Source organism: Phalacrocorax aristotelis, chromosome Z (assembly GCF_949628215.1).
Source record: "Phalacrocorax aristotelis chromosome Z, bGulAri2.1, whole genome shotgun sequence".
Classification (NCBI taxonomy): Eukaryota; Metazoa; Chordata; class Aves; order Suliformes; family Phalacrocoracidae; genus Phalacrocorax; species Phalacrocorax aristotelis.
The window spans coordinates 72,626,663-72,640,498 of NC_134311.1; the positions used below are offsets into that span (position 1 = coordinate 72,626,663).

The 13,836-nt window shown below is 47.0% G+C and overlaps 1 protein-coding gene across 9 annotated transcripts in view; it reads left to right on the forward strand.

The window, feature by feature from the left end:
* The first annotated feature begins 7,812 nt into the window (after positions 1-7,812).
* UBAP2 (ubiquitin associated protein 2) overlaps positions 7,813-13,836 on the forward strand; it is a 167,602-nt gene continuing 161,578 nt past the window's right edge. For 3 of the 9 annotated variants that reach the window (XM_075079581.1, XM_075079582.1, XM_075079583.1), the window contains exon 1: positions 7,847-7,927. The gene's annotated coding sequence lies outside the window, so the exon portion shown is untranslated. Of the gene's footprint in view, positions 7,928-8,017; positions 8,138-13,836 lie in introns of those variants that run through there. The other 6 variants (XM_075079579.1, XM_075079586.1, XM_075079584.1 and 3 more) reach the window with 6 other exon arrangements.

Below are 13,836 nucleotides of genomic sequence, written 5' to 3' on the forward strand. Positions count from 1 at the left end.
AGCTATTGAGCTATAATGACTTCTCATTCTCTGATGAAACCACTTCACAGAGACTTCTCCAGGAAAGAAATAGTAGTAATAGGAGTAATGATGGATTATCGTGTGCATTTATAGGAGCATCTCTTTCCTGTTAATCACAGGAAGCCAACTTTAGCTTTTTGCCTGTATAAACAGGTTTTGACTAAAAAAAAATTATTGCCCCCGTTATCTTGATATATATACAGTAGGCTGCTGCTGTTGTACTTTGAATGCATTTGGTTTTGGGGAAAGCTCTTAGTCCTGCGCTCTGGGCTGCTCAACTCTGCTTATGGAGAAGGGAAGCATCCAGCACTTGAATGTTCTGCAAGAGCAACTGAAAGTGACTACAGGGAAAAGTCGGGCCCGTATGACATGGATTTCCCTGTCACCTTTCTTTCTCAACTTACTAACACACTCTTGGAATAAGATGTCAGGGAGATCAAGTCATATCCCTGAAGGCAGGGTTCCTGTACCCTTGAATGACAGAATAGCTGAGGCTGGAAGGGACCTTTGGAGATCACCTCATCTACACCCCTGGTCAAAGCAGGGTCAGCTAGGGCAGGCTGCCCAGGACCATGTCCAGTCAGGTTTTAAATATCTGCAAGGATAGAGACTGCATGATCTCTCTGGGCAACCTGTCCTGGTGTTGGACCTCCCTCACAGTAAAGAAAAGTTTCATGTTTAAATGGAATTTTCTGTTTTTCCATTTGTGCGTTGTCACCGGGCACCACTGAGAAGTCTGGCTTTATCTTCTTTAGTCACTCCCATGAGGTAAGGGCCTGATAAGATCCCCATGAGCCTTCTTTTCTCCAGGCTAAACAATCCCAGCTCTCTCAAGCCTGTACCTGTATGTCAGGTGCTTCATCCCCTCAATCATCTCTGCAGCCCTTCACTGGACTCCCTCCAGTATGCCCATGTCTTTCTTCTGTTGTGGAGACCAGAAGTGGACATGGCAGTCCAGATAAGTCTCACCAGTGCCAAACTGGTGAGAGTAGGGGAAGGATCACCTCCCGTATCTGATGGCAGTGCTCTTCCTAATGTAGCCCAGGATGTTGTTGGCTTTTGCTGCAAGGGCATGTGACTGGCTTGTGTTCCACTTGTCCACCGGGACTTCCAGGTCCTTCTCTGCTGAGCCACTTTCCAGATGGTTAGCCCCAGCCCACACCGGCATATGGGGTTGTTCCTTCGCAGCTGCATAACTTCACATTTCCCTTTGCTGAACTTCATGAGATTCCTGTTGGCACATTTCTCCAGCCTGTTGAGGTCCCTTTGAGGGTCACCACAACCATCTGCTGCTTCAGGTGCTCCCCCCAGTTTTGCCATCAGTGAACTTTGAGGCAGCACTCTGCCCCGCTGTCCAAGTTGTTAATGAAGACATTCAACAGCACTGGCCCCAGGACCTAGAGCACACCATCAGCAACTGGTCTCCAGCTAGACTTTGTGCCACCAATCCCAGCCCCTTGAATCCAGCAGTTCAGCCAGTTTTCAGTCCACCTCAATGTCCATATACCTAGTCTGTACTTCATCGATTTATCTGTAGGGCTGTCACAGAGAACGCTGTTGAAAGCCTTGCTAAACTCACAACATACTTTCCTCTCCCCTCATCTGCTAAGGCAGTCATTTCATCACAGAAGGTGATCGGGTTGGTCAGACCTGACTTCCCCAGTGCAAATCCATGCTGACTATTCCCAATCACCTTCTTGTCCTTAATATGTTTGGAAATGGCTTTCAGTACTATTTGCTCTATCACCTTGGAGAGGACTGAAGGGAGGCTGACCAACCTGTAGTTCCCCAGAATCTCTCAAGGTCACTGATTTGGTCCTGGCATTGCCAGTTGCTGCATCTACAAATGGCCCTTTTAAAATTTAAAGCAGATGACTGGCATTTAACCACAGTTGGTAAATATTCTTCAACATGCTACACAAAACATTCTCCTAAAATATATCAGAGGATAAGAATGCTTGTAATTTATCTTAAGATGAAGTCTGGGGGTAAACATCAAATGGTGCGACGTCCAGCTTGCACTTTACAACGCTGTTAGTTTATTACCAGTCAATTACAGGAACATTTACATTATCTGGAGTAAGGGAGCATTGAGATTCCACTAGGCCAATTAATATCCAACTGATAAAGGCAGATGCTCTGTAAGCACTGCAGGAGGCACTGTGCAGCATGGTGCAAGGATGTTTAAAAGTCTCTAGCAGGGCATGAGAATGTTGAGGCAGCCCAGTAACTGGATTAGTTTTGCATTTACAGGACACTGCAGCTGAGCTAATCATCCATCCCAGAACGAACTAGCTCTGCATGTAAACAACTGGTGTCTCTGGCTGATAAAATTTGAGGTGCCTGTAACTTAAATTAGGAAAGGAACAAATAAAATTTCTCTACATTTATTCTGGTATAAGCTGGCATATACCAACAGAAGAATTTTTTTGCTTCTAAGAACTTCCAACCTCTTAAAGAGCAATTCCTAGCAATTGTATTGTCCCACTTGTAGATAGCTTTAAAAGCACTTATAGAAGTGTTGCAAAAATACCTGCTTCTTGTTCCACTATGAAACAGGATGCTTTAGTAGTGCTACAGTGGGACAGAAGAAATAGCTGGTTGTTAGCTTATGGACTGACGAGCGCAAAGTAACGTTTGACAGTCAGAAATGGTTTTCTGTCACCAGCCCTGAGGTGTCTACACCCACAAGTTCTTAGAAGCATGGCATGGTTTGGGTTGGAAGGGACCCGTGGGTTGGAAGGGACCTTTAATGATCATCTAGTCCAACTTGCCCCCCTCTGCCCAAGTTCTGTAAGAGCTGGCCAGGGAAACTTCTGGCTTCACGGAGATAATTTTAATCTTTGGAAATTTTAAGAGGCTGGAAGCATGTCACTGTTTGAGCAGGGCACAGAGGGGTGACCAGATAGCTGTGGACTACTTTCCCTGATGTCACAGGTAAAATAATGGAAAACTGATAAGGGACTTGATTAATAGAGTATTCACAGCTAGATATACTGTTAATGCCAGGCACCAGGGTTGCATGGAAAATAAGTCTGTTTAACAAAAGTCTATTTATTTCTTAGAGATTGTTTAGCTGATAAAGGTAACAGTGGGTATAGCACAGAATCAAATCGGGGAGTACAACAGAGCAAACTTAGCACTCACCATTAGCAGAGCACATGCTACACAGATTAACAGCTGACAGCGTCCCCTCCCCAAAACAGGTGTTTATAGTGAGGTTCTGCAGGATCAGTATTAGGCTCAGATGTGTTGAACCGTCTCAGCAATCTGGAAGTATGTACAAAGTCACCACAGATAAAATGTTTTGTCAAAAAGGTGGGAGAAATGAAAAATAACAATGGGGTTAAGGTGGTTATACGCAGCAATTTCAGATTCTGGTCATGTGAAAATGCATCACCTTTTTTGTACAGCCAAATTACGAGGTGTGAAAACTTGGACCAAGGTCTGCAGGGGTCACCTACAAAAGAAGGTCTGTCTCCAGGCAAGCACCGATGCTCAAGGATGATCCAACAGTCCAACATGAATTCTCAGGGTGATGCTGAGACATAAAAGACTAATGCAGCTTGTAGATGTTAGGAATTTTAATGGCCTGGGCTGCATGAAGGGTAGACACAATGATACCATCAATATCATCACCTGTCCTGCCTTCAATGCCGTGAACCAATGAATGGCATCTCTACCAGAAGGGCTTGCTTCCACAACTGAAATGGCAACTCTTTCAAGTATGAACATTTCTGAAGCCTTTCTTCTGCATGCATATTAATGCAAGCTAATGCATTGGATCCTGTTTCTAGACAGCATCTTTATGAGTTTCACCCCAAGTCTAAATGCGGCAGCAATCCCTTGTATGCCCAAGGGCAACATCTCTCTAGACAACCCTACTTTGCATCCTAGATATTCAGTTGTTCCACTGTAACTAGAGATAATTCCTAATTCCCTGCAAACTCAACTCATACCTGAAAGTCAAGCTTGGTTTCTTCATTTGGAGCCTCTCCCTTTCAGAGTCTGGGTACAACTGGATTACGTTGTCTCTCTGAGGCTACTGGAGTGTGTTTTGGAGAAAGGTTGGTGCACGTGTCGTGGGTTAAGGCTGTAAGAACAGTTTGCAGAGAAGTGCAGCATTTTTGTTAGACCAAGTGACGTAACTGGAGAAAAAAACATGCAGAAAGAAAATACAAACTTCAGACTAAATATTGAAAAAACTGCTCTGAACTTCAGCTCAGTCAGATTAATGGTCCAATGAGTCTGAGGGCAAGGGTTGGTAGCCTGGAAAGTAGAAGAGAGTGTTAGCAAGAGGAGGGAAGACATACTGCAGCCCGAGCCTGTGGGGAATAAGTAGTTTTCATTTTTTGTCTGTTACACAGAAGCAGAGCAGATTTCCAAACCAGGAACAGGGTGATGTTCTTAACACAAATGGCTTCCCCCCACTCCCAGAAGTGACGGAGGAGTAGAATGCCAAAGCACCAGAACGGTGGTTTCCACCTGTGGTACGCGGCTGCAGGCTGTTGAAGAAATTTGTAGTAGGTGACTGAGAAAAAGCAATCCTGAAGTAAGTTAAGCACAGAGTCCGGCAGTATTTGCACCTGCACTGGACTGTTCTTCAGTAGTTGGAAAACCAAAAAAGTTGCAAATCCTTGTAACAGCAGACGAAGTCTTGACACGGGTGTTGGGTAGAATTTGCCTGCCAGGTCTGGTCAAACCTTTGCTGTGTTTAGTGCAGGGTCTCTTCTCCAAGCCTCATGTACTGAGTGCTTGGAGCGAGGGTCTGTGTCCCTGAGCCTCCATCAGTTTATTCCATTAGCTCTCCTCTGGAAGCTTTGGCAGTGAAATATGCCATTTTCTCATATTTACTCCATGTACAGTAGAGAGGAGTTTACAATGCTTTTGTCCTGGTATCCTTCCTTAATTTTCTCCTATTCCAAATGCTTCTGGGCTGGATTCTGTGTGATACTCGGAGACACACTCCAGCTGGCACCACACCATCTGACTATAGCATCCCCAGAGCTCTCAGCCTTTGTTGTTGCTTGCTGCACATCAAATACCCATCTTGATTAGCAAAGGAATGCCCAGTCATGATGAAAGAATGCTAATAATACTGATTAAATCTGCACAGATTATGGAGCCACATATTTGTCATAAAGCTTATGAAACTTTGTTGAGAGCTGTAATGAATTCCCTCCCCACAGTAGTAATAAACTAAAATATCAACAGCTGCCTGTGCACTACCTGTGCACTGTTTGGTCTGAATTTCAATTTAACTCTAAAGGGCCTTATTGATCATGCTTGACAAACCTGACAGCCTTCTATGATGGCATGACTGGCTGGGTGGATGAAGGGAGAGCAGTGGATGGGTTTGCCTTGACTTCAGCAAGGCATTTGATACTGTCTCCCATAACTTCCTCATGGACAAGCTTAGGAAGTGTGGGTTAGATGAGAGGACAGTGAGGTGGACAGAGAACTGGCTCAACAAGGGAGCTCAGAGGGTTGGGATCAACTAGTCAGAGTCTGGTTGAAGGCCCGTAACTAGCGGTGCTCCCCAGGGGTCTGTTCTGGGTCCAGTCCTGTTCAACATATTCAATAACGACCTGGACGAAGGGACAGAGTGTAACCTCAGCAAGTTTGCTGATGATGCAAAACTGGGAGGAGTGGCTGAGACACCAGCAGGCTGTGCTGCCATCTAACGAGGCCTGGACAGGCTGGAGAGCTGGGCCGAGGGGAACAACATGAAATTCAACAAAAGCAAGTACAAGGTCCTGCACCTGGGGAGGAACAACCCCAGGCACCAGGACAGGTTGGGGGTGACCTGCTGGAAAGTGGCTTTGCTGAGAAGGCCCTGGAAGTGCTGGTGGGCAGCAAGGTGACCCTGAGCCAGCACTGTGCCCTTGTGGCCAAGAAGGCCAACGGTATCTTGGGCTGCATTGAAAGGAGTGTGGCCAGCAAGTGGAGGGAGGTTATCCTGCCCCTCTACTCTGCCCTAGTGAGGCCACATCTGGAGTGCTGCGTCCAGTTTTGGGCTCCCCAGTTTAAGAAGGACAGGGAACTGCTCGAGCAAGTCCAGCAGAGAGCTACTGAGATGATGAGGGTCCTGGAGCATCTCTCATATGAGGAAAGGCTGAGACACCTGATTTGTCCAGCCTGGAGAAAAGACGACTGAGGGGGGATCTTATCAATGCTTATAAATATCTGAAGGGTGGGTGTCAGGAGGATGGGGCCAGACTCTTTTCAGTGGTGCCCAATGATAGGACAAGGGGCAATGGGCACAAGTTGGAAGATGGGAAGTTCCACTTAAACATGAGGAAAAACTTCTTTCCTGTGCGGGTGCCAGAGCAGGGGCACAGGCTGCCCAGGGAGGTTGTGGAGTCCCTTCCCTGCAGATATTCAAAACCCGCCTGGACGCAGTCCTGTGCCCCTGCTCTGTGTGTGCCTGCTCAAGCAGGGGGGTTGGACGAGATGATCTCCGGAGATCTCTTCTAACCCCTACCATTCTGTGGTTCTGTGAGAATATGGGAATAGGGAGGTCTTGCTGCTTTCGAGCAGTAGGAACTGTCCTAGCTCTGGCCCATCTATGTAATCAATATTAAGGTCAGTGTAGGACACAGAATGCTTAAATCCATCTACTCTGTCTAAGCAGAGAAGACAGAAGCATGAACAACACTGAATAATTTTCAGTTATTGCTTATGATAAAATGAAATTGGATGCCCTTTCTACTCATGTGGAGAGTATGGGCTCAAGGGACAGAGGATGAGCAGACAGCAGTAAGGCCACGAACAAACAGCCTACTATCTGCTGCCCCATCGCCTTCACCAACCCTGCCACCTCAGCAGAGCTCCAAGCAGGCACCAGTTTCCACATAGGCTAAGTGAGCCCTGCCTTAAAATGACAAGCCTTACGGAGAAGGGATGCCAGAAGGGTACAACTGCTACATTTTGGGCAACCAGAGGTGCTGTATGGAACGGGAAAAATGCACAGCAGGAAAAAGCCTAAAGGAAAAAAGTTATTTTTTTTTATTGTTTCCTGGCTCATAACCTGAAACTCCACTTCTTGGGGGGTCAAGCAACCTTCCACTCTTGCTACCTGTCCTGCCAGTGTTCAGTGTGGGCTGCCAGAAGCCGCGCTGAGTGCTGCAGCACGCAGCACAGCAGAGGCTGTGCCACCCTTTTGCCTTTCCCCATCAGTCCCTAGCACACCCTTTTTGCCCCCTTCCTACTGCGGCGCAGCTATCCCCCATACAGTGGGGGCCTCCCTGTGCCCAGCCTGGCAAAAGGGTAACGCTTAAATTAATGTTGGTGCAGAATTGGTTCCGATTTCCCGACAGCTCAGGCATTGGTGTCAGCAGCTGTGGAGAGAGGAGATGAAGGAGCCTTTGCTTCTCTAGTCACGCCGGCTGGTTGGGCTATCAGAGAGGTCTGGGATGCAGCCCCAGGAGAGCATTAAGTACAGAAGGGTCAAGGGAGCTCTACAAAGCCCAGAACTTGTGTCGGCCCAACTTGAACGTCTGGGACTGGGGCAGCAAGGGTAATGAACGTGACCAGGGAACGCGAACGGGCTTTGATCTGTGACACAAACCACCACCGGTCAGTCCTGCCAAAACCCAGCAGGGCGGAAAATAAACGCTGCCTTGGAATAAGAACTAAAGCAATAAAAAAAAAAACCCCAAAAAACACAAAAGGCGCCCCGCGGCCGCCGCCGCCACCGCCCCTCAGGGAGGGGAGCGTCCCGTCTCCCCTCCCCTCCCCTCAGCGGGGCGCTGGGCGGGACCGCCCCGCCCGGGGCGCGCGCGGCGGAAAGGGCGGGGCGGAGCCCCGGTCACACGGCGGGGAAGAGACCGGCTTCCCCCACACCGCCCCTGCTCACGTGGTGCCGCGGTAGGCGGAAGGGCCGGTGGATGGGCGCGCGCTGGCGGTGTGTGAGGGGGTCGAGGCGCGCGGGGGTGGGGGTGAGGGTGAGGGGGCGAGCGCGAGCGCGGGGCGGTCACGTCACGTCGTGGGGGAGCGGCCTTGCGCGCGCGCGTGGAGGAAGAGCAGGAGGGAGGAAGAGGAGGGAGCGAGACGCGGGGCGGTCACGTGACGGTGGTGGGCGCCGCCGTTGCTGCTTTGTGAGCACATTGGGCAGGTACCGCGCGCGGGGGGGGTTGGGAGGCCTGGCGCGCGCCCGCAGGGTGACGGGGTGGGGGGGGCGCCTCCCCCTCCTCCACCGCCCACCCCGCGCGCAAATATGGGTGTGGGGGAGCCCTCTCGCGCCCAGCGGTCCGGGGGCGGCCGTTGGTCCCTCAGAGGCCCGAGGCCCCGGGACGGCCCGTTGCCGTGTCCCCGTCCCTGTGGGAGGTTCTGCCCGCCAGGGCCGGTCGTTCCCGCCCGCCGAGGGGCTGTGGTGGCGGCGGCGGGGGGAGGTGGCGGCTCTGCCCTACTTTTCTCGGCGGCCGCCCGGAGCCAGCGTCGCCCTGCCCTAGATTGGCGCCCCCCTTCCCCCTCCCCTCCTCGGGCGCGGGTCGGTGCCGCGGAGCAGGCTCCAGCCCCGGCTCGCCTCGGGAGGGGGAGCCCATCTGGCCCCCGGTGTATGCTGCGGGAGATGGGTTAGTTCTCCGGCCCCTACTGTTCTCTGTGTGTGGGTCCTGCGCCCCGTTTTCCTTGTTTCGCATCTTGGAGCTGGCGGGATCTGCCCTGACGGGTTTGTGCGTCTCCCGGCTCTGCGGGCGCAGGGTGTGAGGAAGGGTGCTGGACCCCCCCAGAGGAGAAGCCGGGCGGGTGGAGGGGGGCGTGCCTCTGGGCCCCTTCTCAATCTCGAGTCGGACCAAAGGAGGACTGGCTGCACAGGAAGAGAACATGTGGGTGAATAACTATTGACCTGTGCCTTGTGTAGGGCTTTACTTCCATGTTGTTTTTCCCCATCTCCTTCCCAGATGCTTCCTCACTGGTGGTGGAGGGGTGGGTAGGACAGCCGTGTCACAGTCACAGCTACAGAGTTCACTGACAGTCACATCTGGCAGCAACAGCAGGTTATGTGAGGACATGGTGATGAATGAACCGTTCTTTCTGTTAACCTTCTCTACCTAATCCTTCCTCACCCCCAGTTGTGTGTGGTTGCTGAAAATTGGAAATCAGGGCAGGGCTTTGCTATTGGTCTGGCTTAAGTTTCATTTAAAAACAACAAAAAAAAAAGAAAGCTCTTGTGTGTTTGCTCTTGTTGCTGAGGAAAAAAAATCACAGCAGGAAGGTGAACTGGTAGAAACCCTTCTGCAAGAAACTGCACGTGGAAAGGGACACAGTGCACCTTTGAGTGTGATGGCAAGGGTCTAAACTCTGTGATGTGAAGTAGATTTTAAAAATACATGCGAAATGTCTGCAATGCTGTTAAATGCCACCTGGGAGCTGCTCAGGGTGAGCATGTTTGAAGCTTCTCTCTCACAGATGTGTTAACATCAGGAGCATGACATGCAGAGCCCTCTTGGTTCTGTTCAAAGGACCATGCAGTGTTGTGGAACCGAAACTTCAGGTTTGCTGTGGAGCTATGTAAGGGGAGGCTTGTGAGAGCCAGTCTCTAGCTACCGAGCAGCAATCGGTCCTTATTCATCCCAATTTGAGTAGATGCTGAATGCTTATAATACAGTGGCAGATCAAGGCGATAGCCTCTGGGGCAGTGGTGGCTGGTGAAATGGAGGGGCCGTCCTGGTGTGAGAGCAGCTGTTTTTTTTCAAGTAGAGAAATTGGAGCTGGATGTGTGTGAAGGGAAGGGAGGGGGGAGGATGTGCAGGCCTGGAGGAGCAGAGCTTGCCATTGAAACGGAGCCCTTCACAACAAATGGCAGTGGCTCAGCCTTCTGAGGCTTTGCTTTTTTAATATTTACCAGGCCCTTCTAGCAATTCCCTTGGTTATATCATCTTCTCTAGTGGAATCTGGGTTTGGATTCCCACCTGGCTGACTCAGTATTTATACCTGGGCGCAATCTCTCTGTGGTGGTTTGACCTAACTTCTTTAAAGAATTTATTTTTAACCTTACACTAGGTTAACTTGAAAGCAAGAAAAGCTAAATCACTTTGCAGCATTAATGATGTTTTGGGACTCCTGGAAGGTTACATGTAGAAACTGGATTAACTGGTGTAAACCAATTTTGATGCAGAGTCTGGAAAATGAGCCAGCTTTTGTGTTTATAACCTCAAGAATCTTGGTAACTTTAGGGAGGGAGGAGTGGGAATCATGCAAGCTCTATCCTGCTTTGTTCTAGTTGCAGTTTTATCAGCATATTGATTGAAAAAAGTGTTTATAGTAATAAAAAACAAAGGCATGGAAATTCAGAAATTTAGGCTGTAACTTGCATTGTTTTAGCCAGTCCTCAAAAAAGCTGCTGGTGCCCTGAGTTGCAAAAAGTTGTGACGACTCAGGGGGACTTCAGAGTTACAGGCTCCCCACTAAAATCTAAGGAAGCTAAGAGAAAACACAACAACAAAAAAAATCTTTTCTGTTACCAGAAGCTTTTATTTTTTTTGTCTTAATTTTTCCAATTTTTAAGCTACTGTTTTGGAACTTAGAAGCAGATTTTTGATGTCCTATATTTCTTCCATGGACTTCTATTTTATGTCAGGCTTTCCCTGTAGAATGCCATTTTTTGCTAATTTTATATTTGTTGCTGGTGTCCCCATAGTGATACTGATCACAGCAGAATAGTATGCTGATTAATTATGCTTGAGAAATGTATGTATCATAGACTGCTAAATCTGTTAATTACAAAACTATCAATATTAATTATTAATAGTAGTCTTTACTTGTAATTTCAGTACTGTTAAGCACCGGCAGCTGAAATAGGTTCTTCATGAAAGAGTAGGAATGCAACTTTATATCTTTTATTAATCTTTATTTTTGTCTCTTATTCAGTTAACGCGCATGAGCAGGAGTCTGAAGACCTATGTTTCAGTTGTCAACAGCCTTGTATCACCTTGGTAAAAGAGAAGCCAAGTACTTGTCCCCTTTATAAAATGGTACATTACAGAAACTGTGTTGTATTTGTATACTTCAAAAGTATTGAATGGAAGGTGCTAGAGGAAATACAAGTAGCATCCACTTCAGTGTTGTTGTTCTGCTGGAGCTTTTTGTTGAATTTAGTTTTCTTCCAGTACACTCTCTTCACTTGAGGACCGTTGCATTCTCTTTGCTTTTCGGAGAAGACCTGGTTTGGACTTGTACTGTTTTTCATAGAACTTACCTGAACAGGTTGTGCTCATTAAAGTGAGAGCAGGATGAAAGGTTGTGGAGTACCTCCTTTGGAATTGCTTACAGTTCGTATTTTACAAAAAATAGCACAAAGGGTTTGTCTGTTGTGCTCTAACATGAAAGCCCATGCTCTTTAATTTTGGCTATCGATGCTGGCATTTTGTCTGAACTCCCTGCCCACCTGGGGCTCCAGTGGTCCCTGTCACAGGTGAGGTACCTTCAGCACTTTTCCCCCTGCTACTTCTCAATGCTGCAAAGAGTAAACTGACTAAAGACAGGTAGTTTAGAGGTGATACAGTCTGATGCCTGAGGTCTCATGGCTTGATCAGCTTGCTTTTACTACATCATAACTGTTTTGCTGAGCATATTGTTTTGTGTTCTCTGGTAAAACAATTTGTAAGATAGGTTATGTGAACAGCTTTACACTCTTGCCTGAATGGAGTTGTTTCTACTCTATCTTGAAATTCTCTTTTTTTTTTTTTTTGTTCAGCTGACTTTGTGAAAGCTGCAAGATACTATGGCTTCTTTTGGAGGTTAACTTGTCAAGCTTTTTTCCCCTCTCCATCCCCAGCTTCTTAAATCAGTCTGCCAACAGATGAGCTTGGAGGAGTCCTTAATCTGGCTCAGTGTAGTATGTTGCATTAAAAACAATGAAAGGTTTCCCATACTGAGAAAGCTTTGATCTTTCTTGACACTTAAAGTTTGCCCCAAGTAGTACTCCTATGGTGAACTTTATGGTTTTGGTTTTTTGCTTTATCATACAGGAAACACAATTTGTTCCAGATCTGCAAAAGATGCAGGGTCAACATAATTTGTGTTACAGAATCATTTAGTATTTGAATCCAAAGTTAAATGAAGAAAACGCAGATACTGTCATAACCTCCAGATTTGAATGATCAGGTTGTGCTTTTTTTAACCTGGTTTAAAGAAGTAGGGGAGGAAGTCTGTCTTAGTCTGTTAGGCAGCCCTGTGGTTGGAGGTGTAAAATTTGAGATCAGTAGCTATGGTCATCCTTCTAAATGCTTTTAATGGTTAGCTGGAGAGCGAGGAAGTCTTTTTGCAGTTTTACTGTGTGTGGCGTAAGTTTCATCTAGAATGCATCAGTCGTGTTTCTTATGATTAAAATAATGTTCCTGGAAGTAGGTTGATGCTTTAGAGACCATATTGAGATTGCTTTTGAGCAAAGTAAAGTAACTTCTTTTTCTACTGTATTTGTTTTGTTAAGTGTTTTGGGGATGGTGGACATAATAATATAGAACGAAGCATATGGCTTCTGAAAGCGTTTTTGTTTCCTCTTTCTATTTGGTTTTGACGTTAACTGAATCATGGCTATCTTATGGTAAACACTTGACCGATATCTCATATTACCACACTGTCCATATTTGCCAGTATTTGAAGGCTATCACTTGTATTTTCTTTTTCCATTTTTCATTTATGTTCTTCCTTAATTTTCACATTTGCATGTTGTCTTAGATGCAGTTTCAATAACGTGAATCTGAAAGGAATCCTGGTGCCAAACCTGGCTCTGCTGTTGGGCTGTACATAATACGCTGTATCTGAGAAAATCTGGTCCATGCTTTTGATGGGTTGTACCCCAAGGGGCAGATATCTTCTGTTCCTGGACTTTTATTTCAGCTTTCACTCACACGTTCTTCAGATCACTGACTTGTGATCCATTTTGAGACTGATGTGAGAGGGACCTAAGTTACTGATGTTAACCTTGGGTGATTAAATGAGGGGGAGCAGTACTGCACTTATCAGTGTCGTGCTTCACTTTATTTTATTAGCCACTGAATGAATTTCTGTATGTTTTGAACATGGGGTGAGTGCCAAGGGGGAGCTGTCTGAAAGTCTGTTTAGAGAAGGGTTGAAATAGTGTTATGAGCCTGGTGAAGGCAAGTGAATGAGTATGCACAAGTATGGGGTTTTTCTTAGTGTTTGAGAAAACCTTGTGGCTTCTAATACCTGTCCTCAACCTGTTGGGTTTCTTTGCTGCTTCTTGATGTCCGGATGGCAGCCACAGAATCATAGAACTGTTAAGGTTGGAAAAAACCTCTAGGACCATCCAAGTCCAACCATCAGCCCAGCACTACCATGTCTCCTAAACCATGTCGTGAAGTACCACATCTATATGTTTTTTGAAGACTCCCAGGGCTGGTGACTCCACCACCTCTCTGGGCAGCCTGTTCCAATGCCTGACCACTCTTTCAGTCAAAACATTTTTCCTAATATCCAATGTAAATCTTCCCTAACGCAGCTTTAGGCTGTTTCCTCTTGTCCTATTGCTACTAACTTGGGAGAAGAGACCAACACCCACCTCACTACAACCCAGGAACTTTTCTGTGCGTCTCAGGAAAAGCTGCTTATTATCCTTCTCAAACGGTTATGACTGCAAGTACAAAACTCCTTGCAACTTTATGCCTGTACTCCAGTTTTCATTTTTCTGTTGATGTAGTAGTCTATGTTGCTCGATTTAAAGTTCCAGTGACTTTTGCGCTACCTGATTTAATTGAAGATTTTTCTTTGTGATTGGGCAGAAATGCTACAGCTTGAGAGTTGTCCCTAATGAAGCTTATGGGGCAGTTTTGATAGCAGCTTTTCTGTTAT